The following is a 24,124-nucleotide window of genomic DNA, read 5'->3' as shown; positions in this document are numbered from 1 at the left end:
GTTCTTGGGAAATCTCACACTCAAGGACAACATTTGTAAAATATCTTGCTTTCTCAAAACACTTCTGCATAACTGTAGATAGCATGTTTTTCTCTTGTCCCACCAATGGGACAAGAGGTGGTGTTCCTTTGACCAATCATGTTAACCCTGTAGCATAAGACCCTATAAAAGCTGAAAAGTTTGGAGAATAAAGGCCCCTTTTCCTAGCAAGTCGTGGTGCGTGCTGTGAAACCGCACTGATACATCGTGTCCAACAGTGACATCTGGTGCCCAACTTGGTATTGCAGCATCGACACCACAGCTGGAGAAGGTAAGGTCTGCACAGGATGGTGCAGACTATGGATACACAGCTACGGGTTGCTTGTGAAACCTCTGTATGCACTCATTACAAGCGGGAACAGAGAACTCCAGTGGACAAAAGAGGCCACACAAGCCTTTCACCAGATGAAGAATGCTCTAATGTTGGCCCCAGCTCTCGGACTCCCGAATGTAAGTAAACCATTCTTCCTGTTTTCCCATGAGAAGCAGGGAATTGCCCTGGGGATACTGGCTCAGGACCAGGGTCCGTACCAGAGAGCAGTTGCTTACTTCTCCAAACAACTAGACGCAACAGCCAAGGGATAGCCAGGATGCCTTAGAGCTGTTGCTGCAGTGGTGCTGAATATTCAGGAAGCATGCAAATTCACCCTGGGCCAGAAAATGACTGTATTGGTGTCTCACACAGTGTCTGCAGTCCTAGAAGTAAAGGGTGGGCACTGGCTTTCCTCACAAAGGTTCCTGAAATACCAAACCATCATGGTAGAACAAGACGAGGTAGAAATAATTGTAGCTAACATTATCAACCCAGCTTCTTTACTCAGTGAGAATCAAGGGGAACTGGTGCACCACGACTGCCTGGAGACCATCAAAGCCTCCTACTCCAGCCGCCCAGATCTGAGAGACACCCAGCTGGATGATGCAGAAATCTGGTTCACTGATGGGAGCAGCTACGTTATCAGTGGAAAGCGACATGCTGGGTATGCAGTTACCACCTGCAGAGAGGTAATGGAATCTGGACCCTTGCCAACAGATACCTCTGCACAAAAGGCAGAGATCATCGCTCTAACCCGTGCCCTGGAGATTGTCGCCCTGAAAACTCAGCTTCTGAGCTTGCTGACATGGTTTTCTAAAGACTTTCCCAGGACAGTAACTATAAACATAGATATGTGTACATTCTTTCTGTTACACGTCTTGTGATGGGCATCTCTCATGGCCAGTGCTGTGAGAAAGTGTTATCCTGACCATCCAATCCCTGGCCGTGGTCAGAAGCCTATAAATCCTGGAGGGAAAAATAAACCTCTCTCTTCTCTTCACCACAGCTCGACCTGTGTCCGTGTGATCTATTCATCTTCAGCGGTAACAGGAGATCACCAAGGGAAAGAAAATAAACATCTATACAGACTCAAGATATACATTTGGGGCTGTACATGCACATGGAGACATCTGGAAAGAAAGAGGACTGTTAAACTCACAAGGGAAAAACATCAAACATGTGCAGGAAATATTGTGGCTACTGGAAGCAGTCCAGCTACCTGAGTAGGTAGCAATTATGCACATTAAGGCACACCAGAAGGTGAGCTCAGAATTGGAGGAAGGAAATGAGCTGGTGTGGCTCTATTAGGAACAGCTGGGAAGAGACGACACAGACTCTCTAGGAAGTCAGTCAGGAGAATTTCTCATAGTTTATTACTTCAGGTCTGTTTGATAGACCGATACGTGGAAAGTACAGAAAGGAAACTCTTATTGGTTAGCAAACTACTACATCACCATCATTGGTCAGTGGGGCACACTACCCCCTGACTTTCTCCTGCAAAGAAAACAAGGGACAGACAAACAGCACCTGCAAGGCTGTTTTCTGTCTCTGAGGATTGTTTTGAATCCTCCTTAAAACTTCCCAGGCCACTTTCTCAGGCAAGACTGAGAAAGCTATGTGGCCTGCAATTCCACGGGCACTTTGCTGCCTGCTTCAGAGTTAGCATCCACAACTCACCTTTTTCATTTAGGAAAAAAAAAATAAAAAGGCACAGTGTTTGTAATGTCTTGCTGGGCCCTTACAGGAAAGAGAACAAACACAGCACAAGAGGTTTCTTTTGCCAGAACTTTGAATGGATGCTGATTTAGAATTTTGGTTTATGTTTTTGATGTTTAAGGATTGTTTTCTTTGCAAGGATTTGATGGTTGACTCTAATACAACTAGTTCAGTGAACTAACACACACTATATAAACCACTGTTAGTCTGTTCAAACTGACAGCCTAACTTGTCAACAGTGAACTTTAAAAGAACACTCATATCTAGACTCAGTGAAACTCTACTCAATTTTGACTCAGTGAAACTCAATTCTACTATGCAAGATCTATAAATTTTTTACAGATCAATAAGCAATGCATTTTACGATGCTTTGATCCCCTTTTTATCCCCTTTTTTTTTTTTTTTTTTTTTTTTGTCCATTGGATTTTCCCCTCAAATATAATTGAGGGACTTATAGAGTTTACATGGCTGTTGTTGTTGAGAAAGGAAAACAGAATCTGCTGAACAAAGAGTCAGTCTCAAGGTCTTCTTTGCATAGAATGTGTCAGCATCGGGTCCAAGAGTCACTCCGGGGCTCCGTCAGCAAACTTGACAATCATGATGTCCACGCCAGTGTCAAAAAGCTCATGAAGGCTAATCTCTGACAGCATCTCACTAAGGATGGACAGGATGCAGACTCGTTCAGGATGATCCCTGGCTGTCAGAACAGTAGTCCATGAACTCAGGGAGGTCCAGGGAACCCGAAGCCACCATCTCCCTGCAGCTGGTTCTCAGCTCTGCAAACACAAGACTCAAAAGGCACAAGGTGAGCAAATCTGGGTCCCGCAGGGATAGGAACAGGAGGGGTGAGTGTGGAACCCATGGCAGAAATGCACCCCAGGAAATCTGAATCAACATCTCCTAGGTGAACAATGATGCCTTGAGCAGTGGTATTTAACCACGCCACAAGAAGAGCACTCATGCCTTCACCCACCGGACCAAAGCATTTGGAAGCACATGGAATGCCTGATACATTCAGCTGCACAGTCATTTGACAAAAGGACAAGGTCCACAGGCCAGCTGAAGAAGCTCCAGCAGCCTGGGACCCCTGGCCCGTCAAGGCCACTGGCTTCGCCCCCGAGGCAGCACCACCCGAGCTAATGGTAAACAATGCGGGACCTCGGTCCGCCTGGGCCGCGGGAGGCGACGGTTGGGGGCTGCCTCTAGCCGTAGGCTCAGGCGATGCCGGAGAACGCGAGGAGGGGCGAGGTGAAGCTGGCGCAGCGCGGCCTGCCTCCCACGAGGCGGGGGGGAACGCGGCGCCGGCCGGGGCGCAGCGCGGAGACCCGGCACTGTCTCGCTCTGCCGCCAGGGGCCGTCCCGGGCTCGCAGGAGGAGAAACCTGCACCCCGGAGCTGGCACCTGGCCTCACGTCCCCCAGGGCCGGTGCGGAAGCTGGAGAGGACACTTCTGATGAGGGAAGCAGCGATGGATGTCCCAGCGAGGTTCGCGCATGCGCGGGTCTTGCGACTGAGCACGGGGGGGGCTGAAAGCAGATCCCCCCCACCACGCTGCCGGGCCCCCCGGATGGACGCGGGGGGCCTGCTGCCTCCGCCGCGGGCTCGGCCCCGGCCCCAGAGCTGGGCTGGCCGGCGGCTGCGGCCCGGGCAGCTGCCCGGGCCCCTCGGCGGCGGCGGGTGGCGGCGCCTCAGACGGCCCCGGCGGCGCCTCGGACTCGCTTCCTCCTTTCTTTTCCTCATCTTCCTTCTTGTCCTCTTCTTGCTACTGCTGCTGCTGCTGCTGCGACCGCTCTGCGGGCAGCGGTGGGGCGTCCGTGTGCTCAGGCTCCTCGGCGGGGCCTTGCGCCCCAGGCGCGGGGGAGCTGAATGCTGACTCCCCCCCCCCACCTCCGCCACGCCGGCGGGGTGCAGTGGGGGTGTCCGTGCCGCTTTTTGAGGCACAGAAGAAAGAAGCTCGGAGGGCGCAGAGGGGCCGGAGAAAGGGTCCTCTGCGGCCGCTCGCGGCGGTGCTCGCGGCACCGATAAAGGCTTTGCGAAGGGCGCAGGCGGAGGCGGGCGGTCTCCGCTCACCTGCCGTCTCTCTGTTGGCGAAGTTTGCGCACCCAGCTCCTTGGGTGACGGGTTCTCGGTCTCACCCCTCAGTTTCTCTTGGTGTACAAAAGAGGCACCCCCGGCATCTGAATTTTTTATCTCGGCAATACTGTCTCCAGACTGGCACCATTCCAGCGCTTTAAAAATCACGCTCCAGGTTGCTGTTAAGCTGCACGCGCTGGTATTTCACGCAGCTAGCTCAGACCACAAACAGTCCCCCACCGACAGCCAAATCTCGAGATGAAAGGCATTATTGACAGTCACAGTAAAACCTTGCGCTTTTACCCACTGGAACAAAGCGCGCATTGCTTCTTTAGAAATACTGAGTCCCATGCACGGCAAGGCGTCCTGCCATGCAGAGTAGACAAGCTGTTCATTAGCTGAATTGCAGTTCCCCATTATGAGAACTGTTTATCTTGACGGCTCGCGAGTGCTGAGGTGCAGACGCTATCGGCTTAGACCTGGGACTTTAAGCTCTGCTTCACTAAGATAAGCCATTCCAAGCCCGCTCACTGTCAGGGCTCCACTATCCCGTTGGTTTAAAAACCAGCTCTCTCTAGGAGAGCCCGGGAGAATCTCACTTACCCCTCTGGGGGGAAGCTGCTGGCTCATCCGCTGGCGGCACTGACCCTCAGGGGTCCTTAGATGCACATCACGTCGGCAGTCACCAGATGTCGGTCTATTAGGAACGGCTGGGAAGAGACGACACAGACTCTCTAGGAAGTCAGTCAGGAGAATTTCTCATAGTTTATTACTTCAGGTCTGTTTTATAAACCGATACGTGGAAAGCACAGAAAGGAAACTCTTATTGGTTAGCAAACTACTACATTACCATCATTGGTCAGTGGGGCACACTACCCCCTGACTTTCTCCTGCAAAGAAAACAAGGAACAGACAAACAGCACCTGCAAGGCTGTTTTCTGTCTCTGAGGATTGTTTTAATTCCTCCTTAAAATTTCCCAGGCCACTTTCTCAGGCAAGACAGAGAAAACTATGTGGCCTGCAATTCCACAGGCACTTTGCTGCCTGCTTCAGAGTTAGCATCCACAAGCTGGCAGAGAGAGACGCAAAAGAAGCAGCAAAAGGTGACATAACGATTGAGGGAGCCTTAATGTTGGAGTCTGGAATACAGAGTGTGTGCCCTTGTTTCTGATACTTAGTTATAACATCTAGAAAAACACTGAATTTCATATAATATGAAATTCATGAGCATGTTTTCATGGTGATACATGAAAACAAATGTTACAGGTAAATGAAAAAAGCTAAAAGTGTAAGTGTGTAGATTAGAAAGTTTTTTTAAATCACTGGGTGAAAAAGTTTGTTTAGAGAACAGGAGACAAGATGGAGGATTTAGGGTGTTGTCCCTTGTCCCTTCTTCTTTCTTCTTCATGTTCTTCTCCTAGAGGTTTTTGAGTAATAGTAAGTGATTGGGTAGAAAATGCCGCAGTACATCACAGAAGTGCTGGGTCATTGGGTCATTAAGAAAAATAGTATATGTGTCTATTGTTAATTGGGTAAAAATAGGTATAAAGATAAAAGAAATGCGTAGTTCGGGGCCATTTTGTGCATCAGACAGGAAGTGTGCCACAAGGCCTTGTTTGTACCATCAGAAGAAAGAAATGTACCAAATTGCAAAGATTAACCTTGTGTAACCAGCCTGGAGAGACCTGTTAAGTTTTGTGATCACCTGTTAATAAACACGAGAAACAAGATTCTAACGAGCTTGGGAGTTTTCTTCGAATCATAAGAACTGAGATAAGCAAGGCTCCCCACGAGGGAAGATCCCAAAAGAATTCAATCCAAAGGAGGCTGACAAATCCAAGAATAAAAAGAAAAATACAGAAGAGATGCAGCAGAAACAGAGAAACAGAAAAAGGACTTTTTAGAGAAAAGTTACACCCTAATTCCCGATGGACAGGTCTCCCTTGAAGGTAAGCCAGTATATACCAGAAAAGATAGAAAACTAATTCAGGATCAAAGAAGAAAGTATAACCAAGAGAGATGGGCTATTACTGCAATAGTCATCCCTTCTCATTTGTTATGGTCACTAGTAAGAGAAGAGCACCAGAAAACACATTGGGGAATAGATGCCCTGTACAACTACCTCATCGAAAAGATCACTGCCAGAAATCTATACTCCACTGTCATTCAGGTAACTCGGCAGTGTGACATTTGCCTCCAGACTAGACCCAAGAATACCCCCAAACCAAAACTTGGTCAGATTGGGAAAGGCTACAGGCCTGGACAACAGTGGCAAATTGACTTTTCAAAACTCCCAAGATAAGGGGGGGTATCGATATTTGTTGGTTTTAACAGATACTTTTCAGGGTGGCCAGAGGCTTTTCCCACCAGAACTGCCAAAGCCCAGGAGGTAACCTGTTGGGGAGGGTGGAACAGGGAAACCTTATGAATGTGATTGTTTGGCAGAAGATTCTGAAAATATGAAATCTAGAATCGAAGTAGAAATGAAAGCCTGCTTTGAGTCATAAGATGCTGAGTACTAGTTACTATATAACCAAAGAACAATAGCTTAGCCAGCTAAAGGAGAATCCGTGCTGATGAAACAATGTCCTTCTGATGATAGAAAATCCGAAGGTCAAGAAGCAAGGGAAGAATTTGTAAAGCTTGTAGAGTTTAAAATGCAACACTGTATGTTAATATGGCAACACTCATAGGCTGTATGTAAAATCTTTAGTGGGTGTATCTTGTAGTGATTGGTTACTAAGAATTAGAATATTCACTATAGAAAAAGATATATTGTATTGTAACAAGAACTTCACTCTCTTAGCCTTCTTCTACTCTCAGCTCTCCTCTCTTAGCCTTTCCCCCCTCTCTTACTTCTTACCCTTCTCCCTGCTCCTACCCCTCTCTAGTTTTCCCTGCTCTCTCCCTCTGGTTTTTCTCTCTTTCCCTCTCTTACTCTTACCCTCTTGGTTTTTCCCCCTCTTACCTCTCTCTTGTCTTCCCTCTCTCCTAAGCCTCCCTGTTTTTCCCTGCTCTCCCTCTCTTGCTCTTGTTTCCTCCCTCCTCATCTCTAACCTCTTTTCTCCCTCTTTCACCACAGTCTCTCCCCTCCCCCCGGGACCACGTGAACACCGAGGCTGGTGGAGGACACAGGTCTCTCCCTCTCTTTACCCTTATAATAAATTGCTTATACCTGAACAGCTTGACCCAGGAGAAGTCTCTCACCGTGAGCGAGCATTTTAGACAGCAATAGTAACCAAGGTATTGTTACAAGAGGTAATACCATGCTTCAGGGTTCCAGCCACAATATCTTCAGATAGGGGGCCACATTTTATCTCAAAAATAGTACAGGAAATCAGTTGTCATCTGGGGATAAACTGAGAGCTCCATACCCCTTATCATCCCCAGTCAAGTGGCCAAGTGGAAAAAAATAAATCATTTAATTAAACAACAAATCATGAGGCTGGGACAAGAAACTAATTTACCCTGGCCTCAATCTCTCCCACTGGCATTGATGCAGATCCGAACCAAGCCTAGAGCCAAAGAAAAATGAAGTCCCTTTGAAATGCTTTATGGGAGACTGTATGGAGTACAAAAAGGATTGTCAACCCAAGTGGGAGAGGAGAGGCTGACTGCCTATATGATAGCCTTAGGCAAGCAGCTCAGAGCAATTGAGAAACATGTGGTTGAAACTCGGAGCAGAAGGCTGGATGGGCCAGTGCATGACATACAGCCTGGAGATTATGTGTATGTTAAGTCTCTTACAGAAAAAAACTTTGGAGCCACAGTGGGAAGGACCGTTCCAGGTGCTCTTCACCACCTTCACTGCAGTTAAGATCAAGGAACAGAGTGCCTGGATTCACCATTCTTGAGTGAAGAAGGCTCCAGAAGCCCCTTGGAAAGTAACACTGGGTGACAATGAACTGAAACTAAAACTTACTAGAGCAAAATGAGTACATTGCGGTTGGGAGTATTCCATGATTTAGCTTGCAGAAACCTAGTCAATAGAATCATTCTGTTTGTTTTACTTGTAGCCACAAGTGTAATCCAAGAATTGGAAAGCACCTCTAGCCAGAAAAGTGCTGAATGGCCTTGGTCCCAAGCGTTCATTCAATCCACTGGATTCATGGGAAATATTCTGTTATAAACGATTTAAACCTGTCAACTGTGGTTATGCATGAAAACCAAGTGTATGAAAAGCAAGAATGGCAAAGAGAGAAGTTGTGGTTCCTTCAAGGGGCTATTGGAAAGGTAATCAGAGAAGGATGCCAGATGATTAATGGGACTAACCATGAAAAGTCAATTCAACTTAGTGTTTCAACTTATCCCACAGGCAAGCACCAAAAAATTTGTAATCATATAAGTGAACTGGATTGTTGGTATAACTTCACATTCGTGCAGACAGTAGATGTGGTTTGCCTGTGGAGCTGTGGTATTACTGGGCTCTCAGTCAAATTTAAAATAAAAGCCATGCCTATTTCAATGACCAAATCAACTGTAACCCAAGCTCAGGCCACACCACCTAAAATTGAACCTAAAATTTATGAAGTTGGTCCCTATGTAATAAGGAATACGGGACAACAACTGCTCTTATTTAACCCGGAGTGGTCTCTCAAACGTATTGAATTACTAATGCAAACTAACATCTCTGAGATTCAGCCAGCCTGCTCGTCTTTCCTAAAAACATCATCAGAGGGCTGGGCAACATGGTTATAAAAGCAAGTACACTACAGGGGCAGAAGACTAAGAGATTTAACTGGAATATAGGAACAGGATTGGGGATCCTAAATGGAATCGATTCAAAAATTTTAATGAATAAATTAGCTGCTGAAACAAGTGATTTGACCAAACTAAAACAGCCCTTACAATCCTCTTTATTAGCACTAGGAACTAATCAGTGGCAAATTTATAAAGTTTTATCAAAATGGGAAGAAACTGAGGACCAAGACCACAGACTAATAATAAATGCACGTAACATGGCCGAAGACAATGTGTCCTTAGCCCTCAGCTGCATACAGGCACAATTATGGGTACAATCAATGGTTGAGCTAATAATAAGGGAAGGAAATGGAGGTGCTTTCCGAATTGAGATTCGGAAGGTTGTCTGGGACAATGCAAACAATTTAGAAAGGAAACTTCCATCCTGGTGGACTCTGGTAAACTTTAATTATGACCCCACCACCGAGACCGCTACTGCTTTCGTGCTGACTATACGTAATGCCACAATTTACAATATCCACCCTATTATTGCATTAAGATTAAACCAAGAAAGGACAGTGTTCTACCCCTTGGAGCATAGAACATGGGCCTGGATGATAAATGAAAGATGGCAAACAGTAAATTTGGAATCTTGTGTTACCCGAGAACAACAAAGGTTTATCTGTGAGACTAACACAATTGATGCACAAGATATATGTCTGGACACCGAGCAAAACATTTGCCGCTTTGTGATTAATCCAGGTACTAATCAAAAAACTGTACTTGTATATCTTGGCCTAGGTTGTGTATGTTTTAGAACTGCTTGTGTTTCAGTAGAAATAGATGATAACAATGTAACCTTACCTACTAAGAATCATTCTAATTTTTGTATTTGTAATTTTGTTAAAATAATAAGGTGTGATTTTTCATATGTGGCACCAGTTACATCCCACCAGTTGATAAGATCTAACTACACAATGTACCATAAATTATCACTTACACCCATTGGAATGAAACTTACATTAGTAAGACAGCTAATAAACCACCATGACTTGGCAAAAATCCTGAAGGGGTTTCAAGAAAATGGGCAAAAGACTCTGGTTACTGTCTATCATGATATAAAAGAAATAAGCAAAGTATTACAAAGAGTGAACCAAGACACAAATCATCACTGGTGGGATGCACTTTCTGAATGGTCATCAACTGCAACTGGGATTTTGATCACACTTTGCCACCCTATCATTGTCATACTGGCATTAGTAGGTGTAAGTCTGGTGCTATCTATTTCACTACTTGTTTTGAATTGGAGGATGTTAAAACGGATGGCAGTACTGACTTCCCTAGCAGCAGCATATGGTAATGCAATGAGGGATACATACCGAGGAGGGCAAGCTGTAGATGTAGACTGAAAAAGAAAAGGCATTAGTATTGCTAAGTAAAAGAATTTACTAATTTTCTAGAAAAAGGGGGACTGAAACAAAGAAATTAAGAATTAGGAAATAAACATAAATAAATGCTTGACTAAAAGGGGGGGTTTGACAAAAATACATACCCCGACACCCTGATCCACAAGAACAGGAAAAGGATCAGACTGCAAGATAAGATAAGGAGCTAGAATACACAAACAAGATGCAAAGACAAAGGCACCTCAGGATAAAAAGGATTCCTCGGACCCTAAGCTGGAAGGAATGGATTTAAAGTCCCAAAAGGTGGTCAAAGGACTGAAAGGGACATGGAGCTAATTGTAATATGAAGTGAGGGCAGGTGGGGTTGGGAAATTAATATGTATTAGGTGTATCAGGTAAACCTAGTTTGTAAAGGATAAAAAGAGAAAACCAAATCAAAACGGTGTTCATGCTTTTTGGAGGAGATATCCCCCATGCACCTCAGCGCTGAATAAATTCATACCTACTCTTCTAACTACTCTGCAAGTTATAGAGTTCCTTTCTATTCCGCTTATCACAGTTGGCAAGAAGCAGTGCCAATGATGAATGTAAGAGGGTAATACAGGCCCTCCCAGGTGACCCGTCTGTGGCACAGATGGCTCAGGCTTGTGCCAACATGGGCACCCCAGATTGCAAGATGGCTGCCTTGGCTACTGCCTTACCAGGGTCCTCAAAAGGACAAAAAGGTAAGCAGCAGAAGCAGGAAACAGCACAAGCCACCGATAAGCAGGAGAAACAAGCAGAAAGAGAAAGCTCCCGCGTTTCAGTGTGCTCGGTGTGGGTGGCCAAATCACTTTGCAGAGGCTTGTACAGAAAAATTTGATGCTAAAGGCGAGCCTCTGCCAAATTAAGGAAACACGAAGCTGAGTGAGAAGGGGAAATGCACTCGGACATAAGCATTTCCTCAGGTCCTGAAGCTGATGCAGGCTTGCTCAGCCAGCTTGTGCCAGCACCTCTGGCTCAGCTGGACTTGATGTCTGCACAGCAGCAACAGTAGTCCTGAATTCTTGCAGAATTCACTAAGTTCCTTTGGATGCCTATGAAACCCTGGGGGCGGGTAAAAGTGCTCTCCTGATGGGGCGGTCGAGTGCCACCCTCCAGGGTATCATTGTGCATCTGGGGTTTATTGATGCTGATTATTCAGGACAAATTTCTGCTATGGTTTCCATATGGTTTTCCATGCCCACCCCTCCCCTCAGTGTTCCTGAGAAAACACGCATTGCTCAACTTGTGCCTTTTAAGTCCTCAGTTTCTAGGGCTGCGAGCCGGTGTCGAGGGGACAGTTGCTTTGGATTGACTGGACCACCTCAGGTGTACTGGACTGCAACCCTGACTGACAAAACGCCTGAGATGCGGTGTACCCTGTGCCTCCCTGTTGCTATCCTGCCAGAAATCCACCTGCAAGGCCTGATCGACACGGGTGCTGATGTCACCATCCTGCCCTCCTCTTCGTGTCTCCAGCAGCGGCCTCTGGATCCTGTGAAGTTGCTTGTCACAGGGTTGGGTGGAACGGCCAAATGCTTCATCAGCCAGTGACCGGTGCAGATCAAACTCAGAGGGACAATCGGCAATGGTTCGGGTTTATGTTACCATGGCTATTGCTAACCTCTGGGGGCGGGATGTACTGGCTGTTTGGGGGGTTCAGATAGGGACAGATTTTTAGTGGGGACCACTGAGACTAAGGGCACGCCGTGCCCCACGCCTCCCTTAGAGGGTGTGGGGACAAATTCATCAGGGAAAACTAGTGGTCCCTTGTAATAAATTATGTGTAAATAAAAATTCGTAAGAGATATAAATAAGATGTATATGTTGAAATAAATAAAAACCAAAGATGTGTATGTGAAAAAAGACAGAAACCTCTCTCCCAAGCCTGGCTGAGAGCTCTCCTCTGAAAGAAAAAGGATTGTAGCCAACACCCAGATAACAAACATTAACTCGGAAAATAGGCAGGATGGGAGCCATCAAAGATAACAAAAGGACTAGCTCGGAGGAGGAACCCAACTCCGGACCTGACCAACGTCTCTGCAGACCTCGATTGTGAAACAATCAAAGTCGACAAAGATGGGCCTTAGAAAAGTATCTGCCGCTAGTCTTGGATCGCCCACCTGCCAGACCAGTGTTGAAGATACAATCACTGGGAACAAAGGGGGAGACTCCGCCGAGATTCCCATCGGCACCAACCCCGGATCACATCACTTCATCCTTGATAACGCAAAATTAAAATACATACAGAGTCTCTTTGCATATGAGGAGACTCTGTCCGGACTCAAGTTAGGTCTATTCTTCCAAGCCAGGAAATCTATTCACCGAGCAATCAAGAATACTTGGTGAATGGAGCCTGCTTGGAATTTTTAGCCTGAGGACTCAAAAATCCTATAAAACTCCAATCCCGAGAGCGCTCAGACGTGGATTTGGGAACCCTACACCTCGGGTGTAGACCCTGTCCACCCAGCGCTGCGCTGACCATTTTTATTGTGGTTTTTCTCTCTGTTTTTTTTTCTATGTTGTTTATTAATAAATTTCTCTTTGATTTTATCCCAAATTTGCCTTTGCATTTATAACATCCCTACAAAAAGAAAATGTAGTTGCCCTTCCAGATTTGGTTCAAGAGCAAGGTACAAGCTATGCCAATCTGCCAAGTTCCACTGCAGAAGGTAATGCCAGGGCTGAAATGTGGGATAACCCTGCATGGGTATCACCTCAGCCTGATGTTCTAGCACAGGCCAGAGTATCGCATGAATTCTTTCATCAAAACGCACATACATTGCAAAAGCAGTTTCAGTTGACTCCAACTGAGGCTAGTGACATTGTCAATTCCTGTGATGACTGTCACGCACTTGCTCTGCCTTTACCAGCGGGCGTAAACCCTAGAGGTCTCAAGGCCTTGGAAATTTGGCAAACAGATGTTACCCAAATTGCTGAATTCGGAAGGGTCAAGTATGTGCATGTATCTATTGACACTTTCTCCTCTGCAATGTGGGCTTCTGCTCACACTGGAGAAAAAACGCTCAATGACATCACCCATTGGAGGCAGGTTTTGCCGTGCTAGGAATACCTTCTACTGTGAAAATCGATAACTTTCACAGAAAGTGAGGCAATTCATGCAATTGTGGGGTGTCTAGCACATATTCGGCATTCCGCATTCTCCAACGGGCCAGGCCATTGTTGAACGTGCTCATGGTATTTTGAAGCAGGTTCTTCAAAAACAAAAATGGGGAATGCAGGGTGAAACCCTGCAAAGTCGATTGGCAAAAGCTTTGTACGTGATAAATCACCTTATGGTGCAGCAGAATTCTAATAACCCAGTCATCTTGAACCATCATCTTTCATTGCAGGCTTCAGGCGAGACACATCATCCCTGAGCATAAGTTCAGGTGCAAAATTTGGCCACCAAGCAGTGGGAGGGCCCGTTCAAGCTTATTGCTTTGGGTCGTGGGTATGAGTGTGTATCCACAGATACTGGGGTGCACTGGGTACCTACAAAGTGTGTCCGACCTGACCTGCAATCTCAAAGGCAGAATTGAGCCAACAGGCAAACCACAGGCTGTGACCAAGAGGAAGTTCATCAAGTAGAGGAACCTTCGAGTGATGACACAGACACAGAAGATGTGAGTGATCACTCAGAGGGTCCCTCTACAAGCAGGTGTTAAACATCTTGCTCATTTTTCTTTTTTTTTTCTTTTTTATAGAAAGAAAGGGTGAGATGTGGACCTGATTTTCTCTGAGCTTGAGAAAATTACAGGCTGTTAGTGGCTGATCTGTTCCCAAGAGAAAGTTTCTTGGGAAATCTTGCAGTCAAGGACAACATTTGTAAATAATTTTTCTTTCTCAAAACAGTTCTGCATAATTGTAGAGAGCATGTTTTTCTCTTGTCCCACCAGTGGGACAAGAGATGGTGTTTCCTTGAGCAATCATGTTAACCCTGTAGTGTAAGACCCTATAGAAGCTGAGAAGTTCGGAGAATAAAAGCCCCTTTTCCTAACAACTTGTGGTGTGTGCTGTGAACCCACATTGATACATCGTATCCAACAGTGACAGCATGCAGACAAGTCAGAGGTTAATACCAAGCAAAAGAATTCTCAGAACATGGAAACCCAAAGGAATGTTTGAATATGTATAATTGTCACCCTGAAAATTAAACCTTCTGATCTTGTTTTCATAGTTTCTAGCCACTTTCCAAGGAAAGTGTTATAAATCTTTATTGTGATATTGGCTTTCGCAAGTATTAAGATGAATATTATATGTTAAATACTTTTTGGCTATGTATGTGCTTTTTTTCTTGCTAACAAGTTTTAAGCTTAAAGGAATCTCCTAGGTACAAAGCAAGGAAACCCCAGAGGGCAAAGACAGTGGGGCCCAAGCTGTTATCAGCAGAAGAACAATAGAGCCCAAGCTGTTATCTGAAGCCAAGATCAGGCCGTTGGCAGCAGGGGGGAAAGATATGAAGCCCAGCTGCCCTCAAAGGAAGGATGAGGGGCCCAGACTGTTATCAACATTGACCATTTGCAGAAGAAAGGAAACCAAACTCAAAATAATGCTCATCAGCAAGAATAATGATAACCAGCAAAAATAGTGCTGAACAGCAGAAATAGAAATCATACAGAGCATGTTCTAAATAGGCGGAACCAGGGTGGGGACATGCTAAAAATTTCTTGAAAAAGTTTGAATATGCATCAAACCCTCACAGCAGGAGGGGATAAAAAGAGTGTTCCTGAGATACCAGGGGTGTTCCTGGCAACCCGCCAGGGCACCCGGCCGTTTTAACCCTTTGCTTTATTCCATTTGTCTCCTAATTGTCTTTTTGTTTATATTAAACTTTTTATAATTTATTAAGTGAATCTCGTTTTCCACAGAAGTAACTATAAACATAGATGTTTATACATTCCATTAAAGAAACGTTTTTTGATGGACGTTTCTCACGACCAGTGTGATTGGGAAAGTGGTAACCTAACTATCCAATCCCTGGTCATTGTCAAGAATCTATAAATATTGGAGTCAGGGAATAAATAACTCTCTTTTTCCTATCACACATTGAGCTGTGTCCATGTGAATCATTTCGTGTCCAACAGTGACATATAATCTTCATTATTATGCATTTAACCAATGTAATGAAAAGTATATAAGAAAATTGTTTTAAGCTGTGTGTTTTTGGAAGATTGCCAAGCACCCTAACACTGGATATTGTTGCTTTTATCCTTTATTAAACTTTTATAAAAAAGAATTTAAATAGTGAGCCTTGCTTTTCACAAGAAGTACAATCTGTTTTTAAGCTTTTGTATTGCGTGATTCTGTTTTTTTATTTATGCATACATAAACATGATTAAGAGTGAAAGGTTAATACACCAACTACAGAAGAAGAACTACTGTTAGAATAATTTTTCTTCTCCTGTTCTTGTTATGTACAAGCTGAAAGTCCGTCTTCCAGAATACAACTTCTGGTAATGCAAATAAAAAATTACATCTATTCAATTTATATGCTGGTTCCACTAAAACCAACTAAAGTTTTACCATGCATTTCAACAGTGCTTGCATCACATTAGAGTTTGTCTAACATATTCTAAATCTGTGATGAGGAACTGTCCTGTTTACTTAGAGTATGTCAGAATAAAATCTTATGACACATATGGGTTACATTTAACAAAAAAAATTATTATTATTACAGTTATAACCAGCCAACATGAACAAGAAAGACTAACCATAAAACCCTGTTGTGGGTAAGGTGTCCTTTTTTTTTTTCTGTTGTTCTGGCTTGCCCGTGGAATTTTTACCCATTAGTTGCGGGGACAACCTAACTGTGGGTACTTAGTGGGTGCTCGACAAAGGACAAAGAGTGGCCGGGCCCAGGGGGGGAAGGGGGCAGGAAAGGAGGGTGTGGACAGTTTTTGGCTGGCTTTCTTCGGCTTTGGGGAAAGACATTCTTTTTTTCTGGGGCACGGAGCTGCTGCGGTAGAGACAAGGGAATTTTGCCATCACCCAGACGGAGCTGCTACTTCTTCTCCTTCTTCCCTCTTTGTTGGTGGCCTTGCACTCCCTGTCCTGCCGGGACATGTGGCAGTGCCAGCCACCGCCGCGGAGCTGCTGATACATCTCATCCACCGGCCCAGGATCTCTGCTCATCCCTGCTGTTCGAGCCGACTGTTCCTCAGAGCCCTGCAGGAGCACCGGGACTGCCCGCCAGAGGGGGTTTGTGAAAACAAAGCCTCTTCTCCATCCCATCTCAGCCGAGAAGGCTGTCACAGGGTCCCTGGTTCTGTTTTCTTGTTGTTAAAAATGAGATTCACTTAATAAATTATAAAAAGTTTAATATAAACAAAAAGACAATTAGGAGAAAAAGGAAATAAAGCAAAGGGTTAAAATGGCCAGGTGCCCTGGAGGGCTGCCAGGAACACCCCTGGTATCTCGGGAACACTCTTTTTATCCCCTCCTGCTGTGAGGGTTTAATGCATATTCAAACTTTTTCAAGAAGTACTTAGCATGTGCCCTCCCTGGTTCTGCTTATTTAGAACATGGTCTGTATAGTTTTTATTTTTGCTGACAATCATTATTTTAAGTTTGGTTTCCTTTCTTCTGCAAATGGTCAGTGTCAATAACAGTCTGGGCGCCTCGTCCTGCCCTGGTGACAGCTGGGCTTCACATCCGTCCTTCTGCTGCTGCCACTTTCCTGGTCCAGGCTGCTGATAACAGCCATTGTTTTCCTGATAACAGCTTGGGCCCTGTAATAGACAGAAACTCTTTTGTTCGCCTAAATATATAGATATGATATGATGCTTTGCAAAATTGTGCTTTGTGTGTAAAATCGGGAGGAGGTTGAAGGCCGCTAAATCGCTGAGGCTCGCATAATAATTAACAGCCTGGCAGAGATTTCTGGAATGCCAGGACAAGATAAGCCTTAAAGAGAAAACAGTGAGAAAAGGTCAGCAGAGTAAGATTGAGGAAGACTTGGAGCCTTCGTCCCACGACCACCAGAGAGCAGAAAAGTCCCCCAAGTAACTAGAGACGCATGCGCAGAGACGCCAGAGAAAGGACACGTAACCCGGAAGCCGAGGCACTTAAAAGGAGAAACACAGAAGCAGGAAGCGCGGCAGTTTCGCGGAGAAGAAATTTTTTCTTCTCTCCTGTCGCCCGGCACCAACTTTTGCTTATTGCTGGCTTGCTGTAATTAATAAAACCTTTCTTAGATTAAGCCTTATATCTCTCGCTCGAGTGCATTCATAACAAATTTGGTCCCGTGACTCGGATGCAATCTGCAGGACGGATTCTCGGCACTACCGGGGGGCGCCCCGCTCTAATATTTAGCAGCCCGGAGGACCAGTTCCTGCCGCAGTTGCACCGACGAACCTAAATTTAAGGCAATAAGCAAAAGGGAGACCCCTTAAAATCTGTGCACAGAGTCCGGATGAAGACGCAGGACGTGTGAGTATTACAGGGAGCCGTTCGGTCGGGGTCGGGATCCCGGAGTGTGGCGAAGTGTGTGTGTGTGTGTGTGTGTGTGAGAGGGGAACTGGCAGCCAGATTCCCCAAGCAAGAGCGGACCCTTCGGTAGTGTGATTCCCATTGGCCTGCGAGGGTGTAGGCCACGAAAAAGGGGAAGTGAAAGAGGCTGTGTGATTGAAGACACTCGGGAAGAATGGGGCAGGGGAGAAGCAAGCCCCCTGTATCTATTAAACTCCCACCAGTACCTAGAGATAGTCCGTTGGATTTTATATTAGATAATTGGGAGAATTTCCCAGGAACAGAAAATAAGGATAAGGAAAAAATGATTCATTATTGTGTAGAAATATGGGGAGGAAAGGAAATTTCAAAGAATGTATTTTGGCCTACATTTGGATCAACCGAAGATTGGGTTAAACAAAAGTTAAATTCCTGGGTAGACACAAAGATCCCCTTTAGCCCAGAGGAAAGTGCTTATGCAGAGATCTGGGTAGTAAATCCCGAGGTTTTTATATTTAAGCTGACAGAGAATTCAGGGGAGGGGAAGGGAAAGAAAAAGAAACCCTGAAAAGAAGACACTTTGATAATTCCCCCCCCTCCATTTGTACCACCACCACCACGAGCCACTCCCCCTCCCCCTCCGAATCCCGAGGAGGAGGATTTAGACATGCCAGAGGTGGGGCCTGTTACCAGGAATAGATCCAGAAGGAAGCAGGAGAACCTATTCCCATTAAGAGAGATGCCAATGGGTGGCCCCCAAGCTGGAATAGGGATTATATCTGTCCCCCTTAGTTCAGGGGATGTCAGAGACTTTAAAAAGGAGATGGGGCATTTACTGGAAGATCCATTGGGGGTTGCAGAAAGAGTTGATCAATTTTTAGGACCCAATATGTACACATGGGAGGAATTCCAATCTATCCTGAATATTTTATTTACGGCAGAAGAGAAAAACATGATTAGAAGGGAAGGCATGCGCATCTGGGATGCTCAGCATGTCCAGGGACCACTGGCAGATGTAAAATGGCCCCTCCAAAATCCCTATTGGGATCATCAGAATCCAGCCCACAGAGTACACATGCAGGATTTGAGGACTATTATAATTCAAGGAATTAGGGAGGCAGTCCCAAGGGGTCATAATATTAATAAAGCATTTAATGAGAGGCAAAAGAAAGATGAAACTCCTACGGAATGGTTGGAAAGGCTAAGAAAGAATTTTCAACTATATTCCGGAATGGATCCAGACACCCAATTGGGACAAGCACTGCTTAAAGCACAATTTGTGGCAAAAGCCTGGGAGGATATTCGGAGGAAGATAGAAAAATTGGATGGGTGGCAAGACAGGGGTTTGGATGAGCTTTTGAAGGAGGCCCAAAAAGTGTATGTTAGAAGAGAAGAGGAGGCTCAGAAGCGGCAAATTAAAATGATGGTGGCTGCTGTAAGAGAGAGTAGAGATCAAACCTGGAAAGGGAAACAACAGAGACCGATCAGAGATTCAAAGGAAAGACAGAACACTAAAGTTTGTTTTTACTGTGGAAAGAAAGGACACTTTAAGAGAGAATGTAGGGTGAGGATCCAGGATGAAAAGATGTCCAAAGAAGACTAGGGATGTCAGGGGCTCCTTATTATGGGGACAAAAAAAACATCAGAAAGAGCCCTTGATAAAGTTAAAGGTGGGTCCCCAGCACCAAGAAATAACATTCTTGATAGATACTGGAGCTGAGAGATCAACCATTCAGTTTTTACCTAAAGGATGTAGTATATCCAAAGAAACTGCCACGGTAGTGGGGGCAAAGGGGGAACCCTTTGAAGTGGGGGTTATTAAAGATGTGATGATAGAATCAGAGTCAAAAATCGGGTTGGGAAATTTTTTGTTAGTACCAGAAGCAGATTATAATTTGTTGGGACGAGATTTAATTATTGAATTGGGAATACATTTAGATATAGTTGATAAGGAGTGGAGGATAAGACTATGCCCTTTAAGAGTAGAAGATGAAGACAAAATAAACCCAGAAGTGTGATATACACCTGAGAGTGTGGGACAGCTGAAGATAACCCCATTCTCGGTCACTATTAAAAACCCAGAAATCCCAGTCAGAATAAAACAATATCCCTTGTCACTTGAGGGACGAAGAGGGTTGAAACCAGAAATTGACAGATTGTTAAGTAAGGGACTATTAGAACCATGTATGTCACCTTTTAACACACCCATACTGCCAGTAAAGAAGCTAAATGGGACTTATAGTTTGGTACAAGATTTAAGAGAAATTAACAAACGCACAGTGGCACGGTTCCCCGTAGTTGCAAACCCTTACATGCTACTAAGCAAGCTGGGACCCGACAGTTTGTGGTACAGTGTTATAGATTTAAAAGATGCATTCTGGGCCTGTCCTCTTGATGAGACTAGTCGAGATTATTTTGAATTTGAATGGGAAGATCCAGATACGGGGAGGAGACAACAACTGAGATGGACAGTATTGCCCCAGGGGTTCACAGAATCTCCCAATTTGTTTGGGCAAGCATTAGAGCAGATTTTACAGGATTATCAGACAGACCCAGGAGTGACCCTGATACAATATGTGGATGACTTGCTTTTAGCTGGGAAAGAGGAAGAAGACGTAAGGGGAGAGAGTATTAAGCTGTTAAATTTCCTGGGTTTAAAGGGATTGAAAGTATCCAAGGCAAAGCTCCAATTTGTGGAAGAAGAAGTAAAATATTTAGGCCATTACCTTAGAAAAGGGGAGAAAAAGATAGACCCTGAAAGGGTACAAGGAATTTTGTCACTACCGATTCCAAAAAATAAAAGACAGATACGTCAAATCTTGGGATTAACAGGGTACTGTAGTCAGTGGATTGAAAATTATAGCAGCAAAGTTAAATTTTTATATCATAAATTGACACAGGAGGGATTAATGAAATGGAGTTTAGAAGATACAGAAAAATTCCGGGAGCTACAAGAAAGTTTAATTCATGCTTCTGTCCTGAGTCTCCCAGATGTGAGAAGACCTTTTTATTTGTTTGTAAATGTGGAAAATGGAATTGCCTTCGGAGTCCTGACTCAGGAGTGGGCAGGGAGAAAGAAGCCGATAGGGTATCTATCAAAGATCTTGGACCCCATGAGTAAGGGCTGGCCTACTTGTCTGCAAGCGGTAGCAGGATGTGCCCTGTTGGTGGAGGAAGCTAGGAAAATCACTTTTAATAGCAATTTGAAGGTAATGTCCCCCCATAACATTCGGGGTGTGTTACAACAAAAGGCGGAAAAGTGGATTTCAGTTGCTAGACTTCTAAAATATGAAGGAATTTTAGTTGAGGCCCCAAACTTAATATTAGAAACCACTACTTCACAAAATCCGGCTGCATTTTTGTATGGAGAACCCGAAGGTGAACCTTTGACACATGACTGTATAACTACAATTGAGGAACAAACCAAAATTAGACCTGATTTGGAAGAAGAGGAATTAGAAAGCGGAGAAAAGCTGTTTGTGGATGGGTCCTCCAGAGTAATAGAGGAAGGAGGAAAACAGGCTATGCCATCATATGAGGACCTGATTTGCAAGTTCTAGAATCAGGTCCATTAGACAAATCTTGCTCGGCCCAAGCCTGTGAATTGTATGCAGTATTAAGAGCATTGAAACTATTAGAAGGAAAGGAGGGGACAATATATACAGATTCCAGATATAGTTATGGGGTGGTGCATACGTTTGGTAAACTGTGGGAAGGAAGGGGTTTAATAAACTCTCAAGGGAAAGATTTAGTCCATCAAAAACTCATAATTGCAGTATTAAAAGCCCTGAGAGGGCCCAAGAGGTTGGCAGTGGTTCATTTGAAAGGACACCAGAAGGGAATGGACTTGAGGAGTAGGGGAAATAATGCCGCCAATCAGGAGGCAAAACGGGCGGCATTACGAACAATGGTCCTAAAAGAAAAAGGGGGGCATGAAGAAATTCTGGAACATAAGGATAGTGATTTAAGAAGTAGATTTACTGAGGAAGAGAGGTTAAAACTCCCAGAGACAGGAGCAATAGAAAACTTAGAGGGGAGATGGTTCCTTCCAGACGGCCGGGAAGTATTACCAAAAGCCATAGCTCAAAGAATATTAGAAAAAATACATCAAAGAACACATTGGGGAGCACAGGGGTTAATAGACTATTTTGCGGCAAAGTATATGAGCACAGGTATTCGAGACTTAGCTAAGCAAATTACTAGAATCTGCCTCCCATGTTTAAAAACAAATAGGAAAAATCTCAGAAAATTACCTTATGGAGGGAGACCCTTGGCAAAAAGACCCTTTGCAAATATTCAGATTGACTTCACAGAACTACCGAAGGTAGGGAGACTTAAATATCTCCTGGTCCTAGTGGATCATCTCACCCATTTTGTAAAAGCTTTCCCGACATCTAGGGAAACTTAACGAACAGTTGTAAAGGTGCTATTGGAAGAAATAATTCCCAGATATGGGGTACCAGAGACAATAGACTCTGACAAAGGTCCCCATTTTACATCAAAAATAACTCAGGAGGTGTCGGAAGCATTAGGAATCAAGTGGGAACAACACACCCCTTGGCACCCTCAAAGTTCTGGGAGAGTAGAAAGGATGAATGGAGAAATAAAAAAGCAACTTACTAAGCTAGTGATGGAAACAAAACTATCATGGGTTAAATGTGTTCCACTAGCCCTTCTGAATATTCGAACCCAGCCAAGGGCAGATTTAGGAATTTCCCCTTTTGAGATGTTGTATGTTATGCCCTATAATATAGAGGAAGTTCAAACACATCCAAACGTGAGTGATCAATGCATCAATAAGTACTTAATAAAATTAATGAAGTTCAAGAGGGCATTGTGGGAAAAAGGAATACTAGCTCAAAGACCACCATTGGATTTTATATTACACCAGGTACAACCCGGAGAGTGGGTGCTGATAAGAAGTTGGAAAGAGAATCCCCTAACACCTAAGTGGGAGGGACCGTATCAAGTCCTACTAACAACTGACTCTGCAGTTCGAACAGCGGAGAAGGGATGGACACATGCCAGTCGAATTAAAGGACCTGTGGAGCCACCAAAAACTAGTAACTGGGAAGTGGTTAGCCCGGCTGGGGACCTGAGACTTAAGATATCCCGAACAAAATAACATCCAAGAACTATTAACCTGCTTAGAAACTTTTGAATAGTAAACTCCATAAAGATTTTTATATAGAATATAAGATACCCCCATCTAGTGGTAAGGAAATATATAATAAAAGTGTTAAAATAGGCTGTGCTGTATGTCAGAATTGTCACCCTTTTGTCTGTTTTAAATGTATAATATGTGAAGAACATTGTTGGACCCACTGTCATAGAGGCTACCCACCAAGAGGGGTGTGTAGATTTTGCTACATTGCCCAGAGGAGACTCACTGATTGGGCCCTAATAACCAGAACACGGGCAGGAGAATTTGAGACAGGATCAGAGGAGTGGTGGACTATCTACGCAAGAGGAGTTAACCCCTTGTATTATTGTTACCATCCAAACCAACCTGCGCCTTTTGTAGCAAATATAGTAGCTGGGTTGTGCAGACAGTGGCTCCAGGAACTGAGGTGCAATACCCCTTTAGTAAAGCATAAAAGTTGGGAAAAATACATACAAAGAATCAATAAAAGAAGGAGTAATCTCCCTCCTGAAGAATACTCTTGCTGCTGAGAAGATGGTACACCCCGTGTCCCGCGGCAACCGGGTCGACAACGGGAGAGGCGGAGGAGTAATAAACTGTGGAGGGAAACACTCCAATATACATGGGACCAAAAGGTCATGGTCCTGGAAATGCCACAAGAGTGGGAATGAGACAACCCAGCGAAATAATTTCTGGGGAATCCAAATTGACACTTTACAAAAGAAAAGCCTCTATTATAGCAGGGGAAGCCAATGCTCATTAAAGAAGTCAGTAACATTTATAATCTTAATCAGCACATTTAACATTTGCACAAGTAAGACTCACGAACCCTTTAATTGGTCCTTAATCCGATGGGAGGACCAGGCTATTATCCAATCACAGATCACCTCTGGAGCCCCTAGCTTTCAAGTTACACTGGACTCTCTCATTAAGTGGAAGGGTATTAGTTATATCCCGCCCGGGCATAAGGTACTATATATGTGCCCAGCTTCTAATCCAGGCAGAGGGTATTGTAATTATCCCGGCGAATTTTACTGTAGATATTGGGGCTGTGAGACAATTTCCATGGGATGGAAAGTACAGAACCCAGCTAAGTATCTAAAGGTTGAACGGGGTCCACACGGATGTGTAAAGCCCTGGATAGGCCCCTCAGGGGAAGTAACATATATTGGAACTTGCAAATTTCACTATATTAATATCACACAATCCCAAGACCCTGGGTGGTTATTGGGAAGAACCTGGGGTCTCAGAGTATGGGAACCCGGAAGGGATCGGGGAGTGCACA

At 44.5% G+C, this 24,124-nt stretch overlaps 1 protein-coding gene across 1 annotated transcript in view; it reads right to left on the bottom strand.

Moving 5' to 3' along the window:
• LOC131591649 (homer protein homolog 1-like) overlaps nt 1-24,124 on the bottom strand; it is a 380,529-nt gene that overhangs the window by 277,659 nt on the left and 78,746 nt on the right. The window lies entirely within an intron of this gene.

This window comes from Poecile atricapillus, chromosome W, assembly GCF_030490865.1.
Source record: "Poecile atricapillus isolate bPoeAtr1 chromosome W, bPoeAtr1.hap1, whole genome shotgun sequence".
NCBI classification, from domain to species: domain Eukaryota; kingdom Metazoa; phylum Chordata; class Aves; order Passeriformes; family Paridae; genus Poecile; species Poecile atricapillus.
Note: the sequence above shows the minus strand (reverse complement) of the source record. Positions and strands in the feature narration are given on the sequence as shown.